The following is a 20,026-nucleotide window of genomic DNA, read 5'->3' as shown; positions in this document are numbered from 1 at the left end:
AAAGAGAAAATTTACATGTTCTTCTCCGCCCACTTTTGCCCCTGGCTCCTCCTTCCACTGGCATGCGGCCCCCACAAGGTTGCCCAGGAGGAAGTGTGGTCCTCAGGTGGAAATGGTTCCCTAGGAGGTGTCCTGAGAGCCCTCTATGGCCACATGGGGGCCTGGAGAGCAATAGTTAACTGTGTCTGCAGGAGGAGGATTTATGGAGATTGCTCAGCAGTTTAATAGCAGGGGATTACTATGCAGCCAAAGGGATTACTCAGCAAAAAGGAGGCAGCACAGCCTGTTCTACTGTGGCTATTTTGAGCACCACCTCGCCCATCTCCGTTGGGAGGGAGGACCCCTTGCTTCTGTTCAAAGCTTTGTCAGATTAGAGCCAAAGAATGGAATTGGGGCAGCAGACCCACCTGTATGCTTTTGTAGCATTTCTGAGGTTTTGCCCCTCAGTTCTCTAGGAAAATCGTTCCCTTTCCCAGCGATTCTGCAGAATTTTGGTAGCATTAGGAGGCTAGATATTTCCAAAGGAGAGTGGATCAGACGACTGCTGCTATAGATCATCCGATTCTATCTGAAAGGGTGCAGGTTTCAGGTCACAAGGTTATCATAATCAGAGCAGGAACGTCTAAAATATAAATACGCTCTGGTAACCTCGAGGTTAGATTACTGCAACACGTTATACTTAGGGGTACCTCTGAAGAGGGGTCGGAAACTTCAGCCGGTCCAGAATTCAGCAGCCAGGCAGGACGGTTTGAGCATATCACACCGATCCTGCCCTGACTGCAGATTACTGTATTTTTCCATGTATAAGACTATATTCCCCCCCCAAAAAAAATTAAGTTTAAAATTGGGGTTCGTCTTATACACGGAATGTTGCAATTAATTATTTCTGAGTTTTTGACTCCAAAAATAGGGGTCGTTTTATACATGGGGAAATGCAGTAGTTTCTGGGCCCAATTCAAAGTGCTAGTTTTGACCTATAAAGCCTTAAACAACTCAGGACCACAATTCATCAAGGACCGCCTTTTTCCATATGAACCAACCCAGACCCTGTGTTCATCCTCTGAGGGCCTTCTTTGTGTGCCTCCTTCATGAGAGGTCCAGAGGGTGGCAACACGAGAACTGGGCCTTTTCTGCTGTGGCTCCCCGTTTGAGGAATGCTCTCCCCAGGGAGGCTCACCTGCCACCTTCAGCATCCACCTTTAGGCACCAGGCACAAACGTTCTTCTTCAACCAGGCCTTTGGTTGAAAAACATCAGATACCCTTTTTAACAACAACAACAACAACAATTTATTTGTACCCCGCCCATCTGGCTGGGTTTCCCCAGCCACTCTGGGCGGCTTCCAACAGATATTAGGATACATTAAAATGTCACAGATTAAAAACGTCCCTGAACAGGGCTGCCTTCAGATGTCTTCTGAATGTAAGGTAGTCTTTGACATGAGATGGGAGGGCGTTCCACAGGGTGGATGCCACTACCGAGAAGGCCCTCTGCCTGGTTCCCTGTAGCTTTGCTTCTCGCAGTGAGGGAACCGCCAGAAGGCCCTCGGCGCTGGACCTCAGTGTCCGGGCAGACGATGGCGGTGGAGACGCTCCTTCAAGTATACAGGACTGAGGCAGTTTAGGGCTCGAAAGGTCAGCGCCAACACTTTGAATTGTGCTCAGAAACGTACTGGGAGCCAATGCACATCTCTCAGGACCGGTGTTATGTGGTCCCGGCAGCCACTCCCAGTCACCAGTCTAGCTGCCGCATTCTGGATTAGTTGCAGTTTCCGGGTCACCTTCAAAGGTAGCCCCATGTAGAGCGCATTGCAGTAGTCCAAGCGGGAGATAACTAGAGCATGCACCACTCTGGCGAGACAATCTGCGGGCAGGTAGGGTCTCAGCCTGCGCATCAGATGGAGCTGGTAGACAGCTGCCCTGGACACAGAATTAACCTGCGCCTCCATGGACAGCTGTGAGTCCAAAATGACTCCCAGGCTGCACACCTGGTCCTTCAGGGGCACAGTTATCCCATTCAGGACCAGGGAGTCCCCAACACCCGCCCGCCCCCTGTCCCCCCAAAAATATGTTTGTGGGAAGGTGTAGGAATAGCGTGATGGGCTCATGGAAAGGAAATGTCAGGCTGTGCCTTTCTGTTTCACCCACTGCTTCCAGCCTTTTTTTGAAGGGAGCTAGTTAGCAAAACCCCTTCATGGATCACTGCCTTGTCGTGGCGAAGGGGCTTGAATTACTCAGGGAAGCTATGGACAGGTCAAGATGGACAGGTCATAGTGGAGAGTTTGGACCAAACGTGATCCACCTGGAGAAGGAACTGGCAAGCCACTCCAGTATCCCTCCAAGAAAACTCCATGGACAAAGACAACAGGCATATAAAAGTTATGACGCTGGAAGATGAGCCCCTCAGGTCGGAAGGCATCCAACATGCTACTGGGGAAGAGCGGAGGACAAGTACAAGTAGATTCAGAGCTGATGAAGCGGTTGGGCCAAAGCCGAAAGGACGCTCAGTTGCGGATATGCCTGGAAGTGAAAGGAAAGTCCAATGCTGTACAAGGAGAAGCGGACGACAGAGGAACATGAGTTTGGCCAAACTGCGAGAGGCAGTGAAGGATAGGTGTGCCTGGTGTGCTCTGGTCCATGGGGTCACGAAGAGTCGGACACGACTGAACGACTGAACAACAAAGTTAGCAAAAATGTCTTTTACTCCAAATAATATTTGAGAGAACAGGAAAAAGGGATTGCACCGAGGGGGGGGGGAGGTGGAGAGAGAAAGACTGTTTTGGTAACAGCTGCAACCTGGGCAGCTGTCCCCGAATCCCATCACTGGTGTGAGGCTTCTGCAGCTGCAGGCTACACTTGAGAGGCTGCTTGTTAGAAGCGAGATCTCTTCAAGCTTTGTGGTTGAAAGGGGAGGGAGCCCTGAAACTGCCTCTCCACTGGTACCCTGCGAGTCAAACTTTCCGCCGCTCTCGCCCTCCCTCCGGCTGCCTCGTCTGCTTTTCCATATTGCAAGTCAGTTAAATCTGTGGTTACTCAAGTAGCAGGACCAGAGGGTTATCTGCAGGAGAACCTCACTGCTGTGAATCCAGAGCAAACGGGCGCAACGCGGAGCAAAGGCTACGGAAATGCCAAAAAACCCGCATGTTCCCCAAACTTCTGATAGCAGAAGCATGCTTCCTTGCTCGCTTCTTCTTCCTGGGTTAAAATGGAAGGCGTAGTTGTCCACTCTTAACATGCAGATGTACACACACAGAGAGGGTTCCTGTTACACTGTGAGAATGTAAGAAATACCTGCTGCAGTGGAGGTCAAATCTTTGTGTTTCTGCCTGAGTTGATGACCTGGCCCTGTCTTTGTTCTGGGCAGTGGAACAGACTGCCCTCTGAAGCAGCTGGCTTTGAAGGAGATGGAAGCAGAGCACCATAACATAACCCTCCAACATCCCTCAGATGAAAATAGGGACGTTTCTCACTCCCCTGCACAACTGACTCTCCTCAACCTTCCTTTTTCGTCCTTCCACCCCGCAGAATATTTCCACTACCGCTAAACAAAGACACAACACACATGCCCTGAGAAAACTCCTTAATCCCCCCTTTTTTAATTCCAATTTTAAATACTCAATACGAAAATTTTAGAAAGGGGCAAGATTAGATGCAGATGCACAAAGCATTTTTGTATTTTTAAAAAAATCTCCTTGCGTTCTGCTCTGTTCCTACTCTCTTCCCTCCCAGGGTGGTCCTGCCTTCTGCCTGCCCCTCAGAGCTGGGGCATCACTCTAAGCTGGGCCTCAGCCTCTCCTCCTCACCACTACGAGCTGCCCAAGGGAGGAGGCCGGCTGCAGCGGCCATGGAGAGGCAACAAGATATTTTCCTGCTCTGCGGCTGCCGCTGCTGCAATCACTTGGGACCAAGTGCTGGCTCATCCTCCATCCTTCCTCTTAGGGACATTTCGGGATCAAACCAGAAGCTGGGATAGCTTTCACAATTCCGGGACAGTCCCTGGAAAATCAGGACACTTGGAGGGTATGTTACAGCACACAGCAGGAGTGGTGGGATGTTGGCTTGCAGGTCAGTCTTGGCCACCGGGGGGTGGGGGGGGGTCAGTCCTGCTGGGTGCTGCTTAAGCACAGCATGTACAGTGAGGGGGGGGGAGTATTTGATCCCCTGCTAAATTTGCCCGTTTGCCCTCTGACGAAGAAATGACCAGTCCGTAATTTTAATGGTAGGTTTATTGTAGCTGTGGGAGACAGAATAAAAACAGGAAAACCCCCAGAAACCCAGAAGATGAAAGTCAGAGATTGGTGTGCATCATAATGAGTGAAATAAGTATTTGATCCCTTGTCAACCAGCCAGATGTCAGGATACCTGGTATCATCACTGTATGTAACGAGCTGAGATTAGAAGCACCTGCTGTAAGGGAGAGGTCTTACCTGTAATCCCAGCTCGTTACAGTACCTGTACAAAAGACACCTGTCGACAGAAGCAATCAGTCCAGCAGATTCCAAAGTAGCCACCATGACCAAGACCAAAGAGCTGTCCAAGGATGTCAGGGACAAGATCGTAGACCTGCACAAAGCTGGACTGGACTACAAGACTATTGCCAAGCAGCTTGGTGAAAACAGTTGGTGCAATAATTCGCAAATGGATGAAACACAAAATAACCGTCAACCTCCCTCGGTCTGGGGCTCCACGCAAGATCTCATCTCGTGGCGCTGCAATGATCAGGAGAACAGTGTTGAAGCAGCCCAGAACTACACGGAGGGGAACTTGTCAATGATCTCAGGGCAGCTGGGATCATAGTCACCGTGAAAACAGTTGGTAACACACTACTATGCCGTGAAGGACTGAGATCTTGCAGAACCCGCAAGGTCCCCTTGCTCAAGACAGCACATGTACAGGCCCGTCTGCAGTTTGCCAATGCACATCTGAATGACCCAGAGGAGAACTGGGTGAAAGTGTTGTGGTCAGATGAGACCAAAGTCGAGCTCATCAACTCAACTTGCCGTGTTTGGAGGAGGAGGAATGCTGCCTACCACCCCGAGAACACCATTCCCACTGTCAAACATGGAGGGGGACATATTATGCTTAGGGAGTGTTTTTCTGCCAAGGGGACAGGACACCTTCACCGCATCGAAGGGACGATGGACGGGACCATGTTTTGTCAAATCTTGGGTGAGCACCTCCTTCCCTCAGCCAGGGCATTGAAAATGGGTCAAGGATGGGTATTCCAGCATGACAATGACCCAAAACACACGGCCAAGGTAACAAAGGAGTGGCTCAAGAAGAAGCACATTAAGGTCCTGGAGTGGCCTAGCCAGTCTCCAGACCTTAATCCCATCGAAAATCTGTGGAGGGAGCTGAAGGTTCGAGTAGCTACACATCAGCCTCGAAATCTTACTGACTTGGAGAGGATCTGCAAAGAGCAGTGGGACAAAATACCTCCTGAGATGTGTGCAAACCTGGTGGCCACCTACAAGAAACGTCTGGCCTCTGTAACTGCCAAGTACTATATCATCTTTTGCAAAAGGATCAAATAATTATTTCACTCATTATGATGCACATCAATCTCTGACTTTTGCCTTCTGGGTTTCTGGGGGTTTTCCTGTTGTTATCCTGTCTCTCACAGCTACAATAAACCTACCATTAAAATTACGGACTGGTCATTTCTTCGTCAGAGGGCAAACGGGCAAATTTAGCAGGGGATCAAATACTTCCTCCCCCCCCCCTCACTGTACATGCTGGCTTAAGCAGCACCCAGCAGGACTGACCCCCCCCCCCCGGTGGCCAAGACTGACCTGCAAGCCAACATCCCACCACTCCTGCTGTGTGCTGTAACATACCCTCCAAGTGTCCTGATTTTCCTGTTGTTATTTTGTCTCTCACAGCTACAATAAACCTACCATTAAAATTATGTACTGGTCATTTCTTCGTCAGAGGGCAAGCGGGCAAATTTAGCAGGGGATCAAATACTTCCCCCCCCCCTCACTGTAGGTGATGCTCTGATAAAGCATGCCTCCCCCTCATGGGACCACCCACCTGTCGGCCACAGGACGCCACAGAACGATTGAGTTGGAAGGGACCCCCAAGGGTCATCAAGTCCAACCCCCTGCAATGCAGGACTCTCTTGCTCCATGTGGGGCTCGAACCCACGACCCTGAGATTAAGATGCTCCACCGCCTCAGACAAGTGAGGGGCCCCCCCGTGCACCTGACAATGCCAACCAGTTGGCAACCCTGGACCACAAAGAGAGAAGACCCTTCTGAACACTGGCTTCTGCTGCAGGAGGGCAAGTTGTATCCATGGGTTGAAGGACGCAGCGCTTTGAAAGAACTTGTGCCACGAGCTGATCTCTGGTATGGTTCCCCCCACACACACTTTTGCCACCCCCTCTGCAAGTTCAAAGACCAGCTGACTGAGCAAACTTAATGCCAGGAAGGGGATCAGTTCATGCTTTGATGGCCGGTGGAACATTAACCGCGGTTAACCTGTTTGGCTGCTTTTTCGGGCACGCACTCTCACTTTGTGAGATGCAAGTCCGTTCAGAGGCAGGTTACAGGGCCGCTGGCTCCACCCTCTCTGCTGTCACTCAAAACCCCGGAGATTAATTCGAGAGCGGGTTTCATTTTCCCACCGCCTGCACCTGTAAGGCCCTTTTGGGGTGTCAGGGCTCTTCGTGCTCAATAGCCCTGTGAGGTAGCTTCCTATTGCAGCACAGAGAGAAAGGGACCTGCATTTCCCTAAGGCCACCTAACCAGGCAATGATTGGAGTAACATGGAGCCAGCGTGGTGTAGTGGTTAGAGTGTCGGCCTAGGGCCTAGGAGACCAGGGTTCGAATCCGCCCTTGGCTATGAAGCTCAGCGGGTGAGACCTTGGGCCAGTCACTGCCTCTCAGCCTATCCTACTTCGCAGGGGTGTCTTGGGGATTAAATGAGACGAGGGGGAACTAGGTATGCCACCTCGAGCTCCTTGAAGGAAAAGGTGGGGTATAACAGGAAAAAAATTGAATTAAGGACCCAACACAAATCTTCACATACCTCAAGGGCTGTCACATGGAAGAGGGCAGGAATCGAACCAACAGCTTTAAATTACAAGGAGATTCCGACTAAACATCGGGATGAGCTTTCTGACAGTTCGACCGGGGAACAGTCCCCCTCGGGCTGTGGACTCTCCTTCCTTGGAGGCTTTTAAGCAGAGGTTGGGTGACCCACCTGTCACGGATGCTTTAGCTTAGAATCCTGCCTTGCGGGGGGTTGGACTGGATGACCCTTGGGGGTCCCTTCCAACTCTACAATTATATGATTCTATGAACACCACATGCTCTGTGTCAGTGCACCATGCCAGCTCCTATTAAATCAGCAGCCCTGCAAGGTAGTGTCCCTATTATCCACGTGTTGCAGAAGGAGGGCTAAGAGACAATTCTCTCTAGCCACCTTACCGAGTTCGAGATTTGGATAACGGATTTCTAGAGCTGAGAGGGACCCCGAGGACCATTCAGTCCAACCCCCCCAAAACGCAGGAATCTTTTGCCCCATGTGGGGCTTGAACCCACGACCCTGAGATTAAGAGTCTCGTGCTCTAGTGACCGAGCCGCCCCAGCCGGTCAAACGCCCTGGCTTCAATCTTCAGTTAAACAGTCCTGTGCTAGAGGGATGGTCGGTCCAACTCTCTCTAAGGTGGATTTCCTTTGTTCCAAAGTGGCAGGTGCTGGCCAGGAAGATTTCTCTGAGATCTTGGAGAGCCAACACAAGTCAGAATAAATACCAGTACTACTTAACAAGCCTGACTCAGTCTCAAAGGCGGATTCTTGTGCTCTTGGGACCGGTTACACACACACACAAACACGTCCCTTTGCGGTTTTGGTGGAGCCACGAATCTGCAACCTCTTTGCCACCCGCTTCCTGCCTGATGCATTCGCTCTTCCTTTCTGCAAAAGTTCCTCATTTTTTAAGAAGAAGATGTGTTGCTAAAGGGAAAAAAAAAATATTTACCATATATATATATCATCTGTGTATCATTTCATAATATCCTGCATCCACACACAAAATGTCAATTGAGGTTTAGGGAGCATTACATAACTTATTAGGTGTCCTTGGGTTTCTATTATATTTTAAGCAGAAGGTCAAATCATACGAGGGAAAATAACAGATAAGGTTGAGCGGTCATGGAACTTCACCTTCTGATAAATAACGTTTCCCAATAGGTTTGGTGCAGGTCTTACCTCTTTTATCCTGAGTCTTGAAACTTGGGGTGCCTTATTGCCACCTCATTGCCGTAATTTTTAAGTTGTGCCAAGCTGTTTTAAACAGTTTGAAGAAGTGTGCATGCACACGAAAGCTCATACCAAGAACAAACTTAGTTGGTGTGTCTAAGGTGCTACTGGAAGGATTTTTTATTTTATTTTGTTTTATATTTTGTTTTGTCCTAATAAACAACAACATCTCTTTTATAAGATTGGCCAACCATGCCTATTATTCCCTGCATGTTTTTACACCATTGCAAGATGCCAGCTGCCTTATCTTATTCCTAGCTTCTTGCCGGGACTAGCCTACGTGTGGTGATCATCCCTGCCGGGCGAGCACCAATTCCTCCTCTTTGACGCTGCCCTTGCCACAGAAAAACCTTCCCCGGGACTCTCCCTGCGTTGATGCAAGCCAGCCGCCGCTCCAAACAGAACCACCAGACAGGGGAACAATTCAAGAGACGGCCTCGGCTTCTGCTCCTTCTCCCCCACCCTCTGGCATTTAATATTTGGCTTGGACCGGCCCCAAAAGGCCGCAGCTGCTTCTGCGCCGCTGCCCCACAAGGCGTCGCCCGTCGTAGTAAGAAGTTCCAGACCTCGGCACGTGGACTGGCAAAGCTCGCCAGCTCGCCAACTCCTGGCTGGGATCTTTCCTTTCTCTCTCTTCTCTTCTTCCTCCTACGCTCAGGCCTGGCTCCAGGATTTTGAGGACTGCAAATTCCCCCTCCCTCCTCCCCAAGCCCACTCTCTCTGGAACAGGGTGGCCTTCGGACACCTTGTTACACTGCCAGCTGCTGCCCACCCCATCGGGAAACCCAGCAACAAAGAAACTTTAAAAGTCCAGGATAGTTTGTTCGGTTTTTAAAATAAAACGAAGGCAGCCTTTTCTCCCACGGGCTTGATTCGGTTCCCCGCTGAGACCTTGAGCCTCGGCTGGCAAGAGGCACAAGCTGGGTTCACCAGGACCCTCCGACGCAGAAGAGGAATGTCTCCCAAGACAAAAGGGAGGTTGGGTTTGTCGGAGAGAGAGAAGGGAGCCGGTGGGTTTGAGTGCCTGGCGTTTGAAAGCTTTTGCGGCGCCTGTAGCGGGGGAAGAGCCACACGCACAGGCAGTTCAGGGCGATGTCATAGAATCATTGAGCCCGGGAGGGACCACAAGGATCATCCAGCCCAACCCCCCTGCAATGCAGGGATCTTTTGCCCGACGTGGGACTCGAACCTACAACCCCGAGGTTATGTGTCTCTACCGAATGAGCTGTCCTCCCTACAGTCGGGGAGGGATGAGACGTCTCGGGGTGGAGGGTGCAGGTGACACAAAGGCCTGCACCTCTGGTGGGTGGGTGGCCTTGCTTGGCTACACAAGCTGCTCACTAGAATCTTGAGGACTAGAAAGTTGGTCTTCCCTGCCTCCCTTCTTTTAAATAAATTTCCCAGCACTGAAGGGTTTTGGTGGTGGCTGGTACCTCTTGGTGCAGAAGGCAGGACAGACAGGGCCAGATCTTTTTCTTCCAATGGGTGTTCCCAACTTTCGTCTCTACCATTTGTTAGGGCAGGGGTCAGCAACATTTTTTAGCCGTGGGCCAGTCCACCGTCCCTCGGACCTTGTGAGGGGGCCGGACTATATTTTTTGGGGGGGGGGGAGAACGAATTCCTATGCCCCACAAATCACCCAGAGATGCATTTTTTTTTTAAAAGCACACATTCTGCTCATGTAAAAACACACTGATTCCCAGACCATCCGCGGGCCAGATTGAGAAGGCGATTGGGCCGCATCCGGCCCGCGGGCCTTAGGTTGCCTACCCGTGTTAGGGCCTCAGTTTTGATCTAAACACATCTGTTGTTGTTTTTTGTGTTTCTAACTGTCTTTAAGTGGTCAGTAGTGCATGAGATTCTTATTCTCAGGGTTGTGGGTCCAAGCCCCGTGTGGAGCGAAGAAATATTCCCATGTTAGAATTATAGAATCATAAGAGTTGGAAGAGACCCCAAGGGCCATCCAGTCCAACCCCCTGCCAAGCAGGAAACACCATCAAAGCATTCCTGACAGATGGCTGTCAAGCCTCTGCTTAAAGACCTCCAAAGAAGGAGACTCCACCACACTCCTTGGTAGCAAATCCCACTGCCGAACAGCTCTCAATGTCAGGAAGTTCTTCCTAATGTCTAGGTGGAATCTTCTTTCTTGTAGTTTGAATCCATTGCCCTGTGTCCGCTTCTCTGGAGCAGCAGAAAACAACCTTTCTCCCTCCTCTATATGACATCCTTTTATATATTTGAACATGGCTATCATATCACCCCTTAACCTTCTCTTCTCCAGGCTAAACATACCCAGCTCCCTAAGCCGTTCCTCATAAGGCATCGTTTCCAGGCCTTTGACCATTTTGGTTGCCCTCCTCTGGACACGTTCCAGCTTGTCAGTATCCTTCTTGAATTGTGGTGCCCAGAACTGGACACAGCATTCCAGGTGAGGTCTGACCAGAGCAGAATATAGTGGTACTATTACCTCCCTTGATCTAGACGCTATACTCCTATTGATGCAGCCCAGAATTGCATTGGCTTTTTTAGCTGCTGCATCACACTGTTGACTCATGTCAAGTTTGTGGTCTACCACAATGTTGCAGAGGGTTGGACTAGATGACACTCATGCCCCTTCCAACTCTATGTTTCTAACAGCAATTATTATCTTTAAGCCTCTATCAGAGAAAAAAAAAGGCGGGATATACATACCGTATATACTCGAGTATAAGTCGACCCAAATATAAGCCGAGACACCTAATTTCCCTACAAAAATGCGGGAAAGCTTATTGACTCAAGTATAAGCCGGTTCACCTTTGCCACTGTGGTAGAGGAGGAACGAGCAGCCCAAAGCAGCCACTTGGGCTGCTCCTTCCTCTTCCTCCTTTGCTGCTGTGGAGCTCACCCCGTCGCAGGGTTTCGAACCGCCATTCTTCTGATCAGCAAGCCCTAGGGCTCTGGTTTAACCCACAGCGCAATGTTCCCTTGTGTTATACAGAGAAGGCTGGGATCCTGTCCTGTTTAAGCAGGAGCCAGGGAAAGTGAGCACCTGTGGGGTTTCAGTACTTCCTTAACTGATAGGCTTTCTGCCTTCTGGGGTCTAAAGTTTGCATTTATGCGAGCAGTTCAGGAATGGAACAAGCTGCCTGGGGAGAGTAAAGAACCACCGTTCTTGTACACTTCTTAAGGAATGGTTGACTTGAGTATAAGCCGAGGGCAGCTTTTAAAGCACAAAAAGTGTGCTGAAAAACTAGGCTTATACTCAAGTATATATGGTAAATATTGTTATCAATGTTGCAGCCTATTTTCATGGCAGGATTCCAGTTGTGCCTTTTTAATATATATATTAAAAGGCTGCGTGACAGGTGGCAGCAATTAGACTGGGACGATTGCTTCCCTGCATGGAGATGAAATGCAACAGCAAAAGCTAGACCTGTGGAGTTCCTGCCTGCCTCACAGCTGCCAAAGGCACGAGAGTCCTGGTGGGAAGGCAAGAATGAATGGAAACCGCAATGGCGTTGCAAGCTGCGTGGCTCCCGGCCCTTGGAAGCCCCACCCTGGAGCCCTGCCAGTGACAAAGCCCTACCTGCTTAAGAGGAGAAGGAATAAAGGTGCTGTGTTCAAAAGTAGGTGCGGCTCCACACCTTCAAGCCACAAACCCCACCCACTCCGCACAACCCACTGGTGTCGCAGCGAGGCGTTGGGGGACTGCCAGGAGCCGCGCCTCGCACGCACCATTTTCCCCAGGTGTCTCGGCACTTTTAAGGTTCCTCTCTTGAGCTACCCTGGGCCTGCGTGCAGAAATCAGAATTCAAAATGACCTTAACAGATTGGAGACCTGGGCCCAAGCTCACAAAATGAATTTCGACGGGGACAAATGTCAGGTTCTGCGCTTAGGCAGGAAGAACCAGGTGCACAAACCTAAGATGGGGCACACCTGACTTACTAGCAGTGCATGTGAAAAGGATTTAGGGGCAGAACAGAGGTTCTGGATGCTATATTTGTTAATGCAGCCTAGAATAAAGTTACCAGACGTCCCCGTTTCCCGGGGACAGTCCCCGGATTTACAAATAAGTCCCCTGACAAAATCCATCTATTTAATAGGAAGTTGAAAAGTGTCCCCGGATTCATTCTCACCCCTATTTTACAGAAATTGCTTAAAAGATGCCTGAACATTTTGATGCATAACTTTCTTTCTAGGAGGCCTAGACTTGCCCGTGGGCATCGGGTTGGCAATAAACAACCAATGTACAGTCTGTGCCAGCCTAGTGCCACCTTCAATGTTTTGGACTACGGAGGCCGATGGGAGTTATCAGCCCCAAACATCTGGAGGGCACCATGTTGGAGAATGGATGTAGGGAGAAAACGTGTCTCGGGTTTTGCCTTTTGAAACGCAGGCTGTTGTTCCGAGCGGGTTTCCCCTGTGCTGGCTAAGAGGGTGCTCGAATTGCAGTCCAAAACATCTGGGTCCTGGGTTGCGGGAGGCGGCTGCAGAGGCTGTGTGATACTTCCCTCTCAACAGCAAAACACACACACACACACAAACCTATCTTTTGTTATGTTTAGAAAAGGGGAAATGAAAACCTGTTGACACCAGCACATCCGCCTGCCAGCTCCCTGGTCATTGGTGCTAAGTCCCAGCTGCAGCTCACCTCTTAAAGGGGAACCAAAAAAAGACACCACGGACGTCACAAGTGGGTTGTCACAGGAGAAAAACAGAAAATAAATGTCCCTCTCTTCCCTTCACCCTCCGTGAGGACCAGAGCTTCCCCCAAAGAGACTCTGCCAGAGATGGTGGATATATTCATACCACACATGTAAACGGCTTCCCCAGAGAATCCTGGGAACTGTAGTTTGTTTAGGGGCGCTGAGGCGTTAGGAGAGCCCCTCCTTATCCCCCCCCAGAGCTATAATTCCCAGAGTGGTTTAACCAGTCCCTCTTCACAGGGAGCTCTGGGAATTGTAGTTCTCTGAGGGGAATAGGGCAGTGTTCCCCAACCTTGGGCCTCCAGATGTTTTTGGACTACAACTCCAATCATCCCTAGCAAGCAAGACCAGTGGTCAGGGATGATGGGAATTGTAGTCTGAAAACAGCTGGAGGCCCAAGGTTGGGAAACACTGGAATAGGGGCCTCACCATACATTTCAATCCGATTCCATGGCTTCCCGCAAAGCATCCTGGGAGCTGTAGTTTGTTATGAGGTTGCTGCTGAGAGGATTAAGAAGCCCATTCCGCTCATGGAACTACAAAGTCCCTCGTGAATTGGGATTGTTAAAGCTGTGTTGGGAACTGTAGCTCTGGGAAGGGGAAGAAGGGTCTCCAGAAATCTTTGCGGGAAGCTGTAGCCATTTAAAACGGCGCCTTAGTGGTTCAAATGTGGGCTAAGAAGGAAACATTCAGGAAAACAGGCATTCCCTGGCCCAGTTGCTATGTTCTGAAACTGGCACAAAATGGGAAAGTCAGAATTAACAGGGGAGGTTCCAGCCTAGAGGACCTTTGGCCCTGCAGATGTTGCGGGACTACAACTCCCATCAGCCCTAGCAAGCTTGGCCAATGGCCAGCAATGAGGGGAGTCGTAGTTCGGCAACATCTGGAAGGCCAAGGGCTCCCCAAGCTTCCTGTAGGCCTCAAGTCAGGGAGGGCAGAACCAGTAGCCTTGCAGGTGTTGTCAGATACAACTCCCATCAGCCGCAGCAGGGTGATGATGGGAGTTGTAGTCTTGCCATCGGGAGGGCCACAGGTTCCCTGTCTGCCCGGTCAAGGCTGAAATTGGGAGGAAAAGTGAATAAAAGGAAAACGCAGAGCGGCCGAGAGAGAGAAAAGGATTGAATTTGATGGGCACAATCTGAGGCCCGCAATTCCACTGAGACTGAGAGGACTTCGACTACGGTTCCCATCATACCCAGCCATTAGCCATGCTCTCTAAGGCTGGTGGGGGTTACAGACCAACACCTCTCCTTCTTTGGAGGTTCTAAAACAGAGGCTGGACAGCTTTAGCCGAGATTCCTGCATTGCAGGGGGTAGGACTAAATCAGGGGTAGGCAACCTAAGGCCTATGGGCCGGATGCAGCCCAACCGCCTTCTAAATCCGGCCCACGAACGGTCTGGGAATCAGCGTGTTTTTACATGGGTGTGCTTTTATTTAAAATGCATCTCTGGGTTATTTGTGCGGCATAGGAATCCATTCGTTCAACCCCCCCCCCCAAAAAAAAATATAGTCCGGCCCACCACATGGTCTGAGGGACGGTGGACCGGCCCACGGCTGAAAAAGGTTGCTGACCCCTGGACTAGTTCATGGGTCCCCAAACTAAGGCCTGGGGGCCAGATCCGGCCCAACCGCCTTCTAAATCTGGCCCGCGGATGGTCCGAGAATCAGCGTGTTTTTACATGAGTAGAATGTGTGCTTTTATTTAAAATGTGTCTCTGGGTTATTTGTGGGGCATAGGAATTCGTTCATTATTTTTTTTTCAAAATACAGTCCGGCTCCCCACAAGGTCTGAGGGACAGTGGACCGGCCCCCTGCTGAAAAAGTTTGCTGACCCCTCGGACTAGATGATCCATGGGGTCCCTTCCAGCTTTACAATTATATGGTATCTGGCGGGTCCTGCAGGTTCTCCCCCAACCTCGCTTCCGAGGCCTAGACCCTCCACTGTGACTGAGATACCAGTCGGCCGGCTGAATAGCTGCGTCGCACAACAGCCCTGCAGAGGCTCCTGTACTTCCCGCCTGCCGCTTTGAGGGAGGTGCTGGGTGCATAGCATTAAGCAGCTCAAGGGGAAACTTGAAGCTGCGATGAAGTGACACCCCCTGGGATCCACTTAAGTGGAGCTTTTCAGTTACGCTGAATTTCCACAGCCATAGGAAAATGGACCTGGTGAATGTCTGCCTGTCACGCGGCCATTAAGTGACCCAAGAAGGAAAAGAAGCTACAGGAAGAGTTGCCCTTGAAGAAAATAACCACTTGAATTACAAACATAAGCCACAGCCTTGTATTTGCTACTCACCTAGTCGCCTGCGGAGAGTCGGGAGAGTCTCTAGGCGACCAGAAGTCAAGTCCCCCCCCTAAGTCTTAATATGGGGGGCATTATCACAGAAACTTGTTGGCAAGTGGGCCACCATAAGACTTGAGGGCTTATCTGTAAGGCTGATAAGACGAACCTCGATGAAATTGGAATTTCTCTTGTGTCTCTTTTTTAAAATAAGGAAAAATCACACAATTTTCATGAAGGCTAGAAAGAAAAAATCATTTATTTTTATTTTATTTTTTTAAAAAAACAGTTCACTGAAGTGAGCCCTTGTTTGTAAAGATTAGGGTGTTCCCCCACCCCGGGGACCCATAACCACAAGACACATCTGGATTCCCCCAACCTGAAAGAAAAGATTCCAAAAGAAATTTCCAGCGTTAAATGTACAGTACATTTTTGCATATGCAGATCAGCATCTGATAAACACACCCCTCATTTTGCTAGTCGGGGGGGGGGAGGGAAGAGAAAGGAAACATAATTTTTTCGGGGGTGGGGGAAGAGGAGGGAACCAAGAAAAACCCCGAAGACAAACCCAATGTATTCCAGTTAAGACAGCTGCAGATATTGCTGACAAAAAGTACCTTGTTCCCCCCGTTCAGGAACTGAGTAGCCCTTACTGACTTCGCAGAAACCCTCCCAGATATATTCACACACATCTTTCCCTCCCACCCGCAAGAAATCAAGCACCTCTGTGCCTCCGTTGTGCGTGATCTGGGAATTATTTCAATGTGACTACACAGGCAACCCCCCCCCCCCAAAAAAACTAAGTGCCTTCTTGTATCACCACCACCGACACAGAACTTTCCAAGTGCATTAATACGCGTATCCTAGTGGCCAGATCTCAGATCTTCGCCAGCAAATTAAGGCACGGCCCTCCCAAATTAACCACTGCCTTCCAGCTTAAATTTGCAGCCATCTGTGCCCTAGGAATCTGCAGAGAACTGGCTGCCACAAAACGTTCACCCACCCAGGTGTGGGGCTTGAAAAGCTTTGTTTAAGGTGGGTCATTTCTCATCAGCGCTCGTGGGGTACGGGGGGGCAAACAACGACACCTATTTCTTTGTAAGGTAAAGCACACAGCCCCCCCCCCAAAAAAAACAATTGGGGGGGGGGGGGAAACAGCCAAAAGCAACATTTTACTTGGAAGAAATGAAAGGGAGGTAAAAGATACCTAGAAGAGAGAGAAAAGTGGCCAGGGGTATTATCCCCCCCCCCCGCGGCCCAGCCTGAATTCCCATCGCACAAATTCCCGATGACGGTCACACACATTTCGTGCCAGCGGAATTGGATTATCTCGGAACGCCTAAGCAGATGGCGGTCACCTGACTTTTAAATTCTGTCTCGTTCCGATGCGATCGCCCGGGAATCCGACTGGAAGATCCCCGCCGGCCCCCCAAAAGCAGAGCAGATCCGTTGGAATGTTGGGAAGATTATGGGTGGGAAGAGAAGTGCAGGGTGCGATCGGGTGACGGCAGGAAGAGAGCGATTTTGGAAGCGGGGGGGGGGGAACGTACAGCGCAGGAATGTTAAAAGAGTTAAACCGTCCCGTCCCACCCCGCGAAATACTTTCAAAGCGTACTTTTCAAGCGTCGTTTCTAACCGTGGTTAAATGCAGCTTATTGGGGTGAGAAAGAAAGGTTGCCATCAGGAGCGGAAGGGGGGAGCACACCTGGTCACCCCCCCTCCCTCCAAAAAAATAATCATCATTCCACCATTCAGGGGTCTGATCAAAAAATCAAGGGTTGGTCCTACAGGCACAAAATATTGCCACCGTGAAATTCAGGCACAGAGTTTTTCATCCAAGTCAGTTTCAAGAAAGAGAGGGAGGCAAGACGGGGGAGAAGTCCCATACCAGTCTTAGTCCTGGGTGCAAGTTTTTTTTTGGGGGGGGAGGGGGAGGAAGAGGCACAGATCCCGTCGCTGCCGCAGGTTCAATTCGGAAGGTTGCCCCTCTAAGGCTGGCATGGAGGGAAGAAGAGGGGGAAGAGTTTGCTGCAGATGTGCGTTAAGAGCTCGCTGAGCTGTGCAGAACCGCTCCCTCGCTCTACTGAAAGCGTGGGGGGGGGGAAGAGAGAGAGAGGAGAATGAACACTCCTTGTGGGAGTTATGAGTCACGCTTTCTCAAAAAAAGGAGATCACACCCTAGCAGAGCAGGCTGCGGTGCGGGAACATGGCGCAAAGGACAGCGGGCAAGACTTTCCTGCGGGGACGGCAGGAGCACGAGGCCTGATAGGTCCCAGGGAGGGGTGTGTGTGGACCCCCACCTCGATCGCTTGGTACCTCCCGTACAACTCCACCACCAAGACTTGGGTGTTTTCCAGATAACGAGAGCCGTTTCCTTTCTCTCCAAAGCGCAGAGGAACAGGCTCCCGATCCCACCGTGCAAAAATAAAAAATGAAAAAATGAAAAATCTACCTTCCTTAAGACGCAGCTTGCAATTGCATCTAAGGGGTAGCAGAAAAACCAAGGCCTGAGCCGTCTGGCCATGCAACGGCTTCCTCTTTCTCATGGGGGGTCGGGGTAAGAAAGCTCTCTTCCCCCCACAATGCCCAAAAAACCATCCCCACCGAGAATCTGCCCCTGCGACATACACACACGGTCCTCACCTGTGAGTTCAGGGGGGGGAAAGTAAATCGCGGGGGGGGGGGGAGACTAACCGGATCTTGTATCAAAGGGAGGGGAGGTTTCTCACCCAGCAAGGCATCCAAGCAAGAAGTTTGCAAAGTTAAACTGAGGAGATCTCCCCATTGTGATCCTGCACAGGAAGGGGAGGGAGGTGGAAATGCCCGACTACCTGAGTAGACCCATTTTTGCTGGGCGGGTGGGTGGGGGGGGAGACAGAGGACGAACCCAGTTCAAGTTCAAAAAAGCTAGCAATTTGGACGGGCGCGGTCATCTGCGAGTCCTCCCTGCCCAGGGTGAATCAAGGGATGATGACAAAGAGATTTCATCCCAAATTGGTCACTGCTTCTTAAGAATCAGTCTCAAATGCAAAGGGGGGGGGGAGAGATAAGGGGAAATAGATCTCGAGTTACAGCAGAAATCAGGGCAAAGTGATTCATGGTCCCTGAAAAGAAGCCTCTTATTTGTTCCGTGCCTCGGATCCTGTGCTTAGTTTAAGCTGCTATGGACCAAAAAGTTCGTCGACTTTGTCGGTAAGATTAGGAAGCGAGGAGAACTCGCACCCACCTGGAATACAACCGGCAGAGCACGTTTCTCACACCAAACACACACGCACACAAACAAACACACCCCGGTAATGAACACATAGTTCCCAACAGTTGGAAGAGGGTCTCAACCACCGCTGAAGCTGAGTTAAATCAGCCTTTGCCAACCTGGCACACCCCCCCCCCCAAATGCTGGGGCTGCTTGGAGTGGTAGTCCAAAAAATCTGGAGGGCACCAGGTTGGCAAATTCTGGGTCCAATGGTCCTTTCTCTAGGATGGGAAACTTGGCAAGGCAGATCTTTAGCCAAGGCTGTGGCCCGGAGACGGGAAAAGAGAGGAGAAGGGGGTGGCGGAGGCGATTCCCCGTTTGGGGAAACCAAGTTTTGCAGAAGGATGGAATCGGAAAAGGGCAGAGGAGCAAAACAGATTGATTCAGTCCGGCTAGAAATTTGGCCGGGTTGGAAGCCAGAAACTCCCCACCCCAAAGCCAGGTGGAAAGCCCAGGAAGCCGGCGCACCCCCCACCCCACCCCCCACCCCAATCTAGATTTCCACCTGTCCCTTGTTGACAAAGTGGAGGGAAGCTCCAGCTGCCTCCATCATGAACATCCAGGCTCTGGCGAGAGGAAGCCTGCGCCAGCTCTGATTAATGGTTCCTTCAATTCCACCCACCTTGCGGTGGGGGAACTGGTTCGGTCGGGCGTTGGCCTCGCACATCCTTGCCTACACCAAGCAGGGAACCCCGGCAGGTTGAGCAGGTCAAGAGAGAGAGAGAGGGGAGAGGCAGGGGAAGAGAGACGGGTGTTCCCAGCAAAGGAAGGGACAGGGCGCAGCCTGCAGCGAGCAAAGCATTCCTGAATGTCAACTTCCATCGGCAACAGGACTTGAACTCGCCTCGTCTCGGGGTGGGTGTGGGGGGGAGTGTCTCTCCCATGCCCACCCACCCACCATGCAAAAATGGGCCAAGGGCAGTCTGCCCACTTGCGGCCCTTGAACCCAAGGCTTGCAGGAACACCAAGCAAGGAGACAGAATCCACCCCTCGCCCTCAACAACGCAGGAAGGGGAAAGCAATTTCCCCGGTCAAGGTGCCCACCTGCCCAAACACACTGCCGTTATGGCACGGGCAACATCGCCAAGCTCTGCCAACTCTGCCCACAAGGCAGCTCAGCTTTCAGGCTGAGGACACCACAGGTTGGAGAACCACAGGAGTTGGGGGGCAGAGAGGAAAGGTTAAAGGGGTGCAAACCTAGCAGACATAACTCTCGTATATAGGGATGGGGCTAAGAGTCTCCCCACCGAGACCCCTTTGATCCCATCAGCATATATCCAACGCCGCCATCTCCCAGGACAGAGGAGGCGGCAAAAGAGAGAGAGAGAAATCTCTTGGGGACAGCTTGCTGCCCACACCCCTTTGCCGAGAAAACTCCCCACTTCTGCTACAGCAAAGCGATTTGCCGAGAAAACTCTCCACTTCTGCTAGAGCGAAGAATTCGTTTCAATTTTTTTTGTTGAGGAGGAACAGGGGGAGGAGGAGGAGGAGAGAATATATATGTTCTAGGATTCATTGGTTAGAGATTCTTTCTGTGTGT

This window comes from Lacerta agilis, chromosome 8, assembly GCF_009819535.1.
Source record: "Lacerta agilis isolate rLacAgi1 chromosome 8, rLacAgi1.pri, whole genome shotgun sequence".
Taxonomy (NCBI): Eukaryota; Metazoa; Chordata; class Lepidosauria; order Squamata; family Lacertidae; genus Lacerta; species Lacerta agilis.
The sequence above is the reverse complement of the archived record's forward strand: the minus strand, read 5'-3'. Positions refer to the sequence as shown.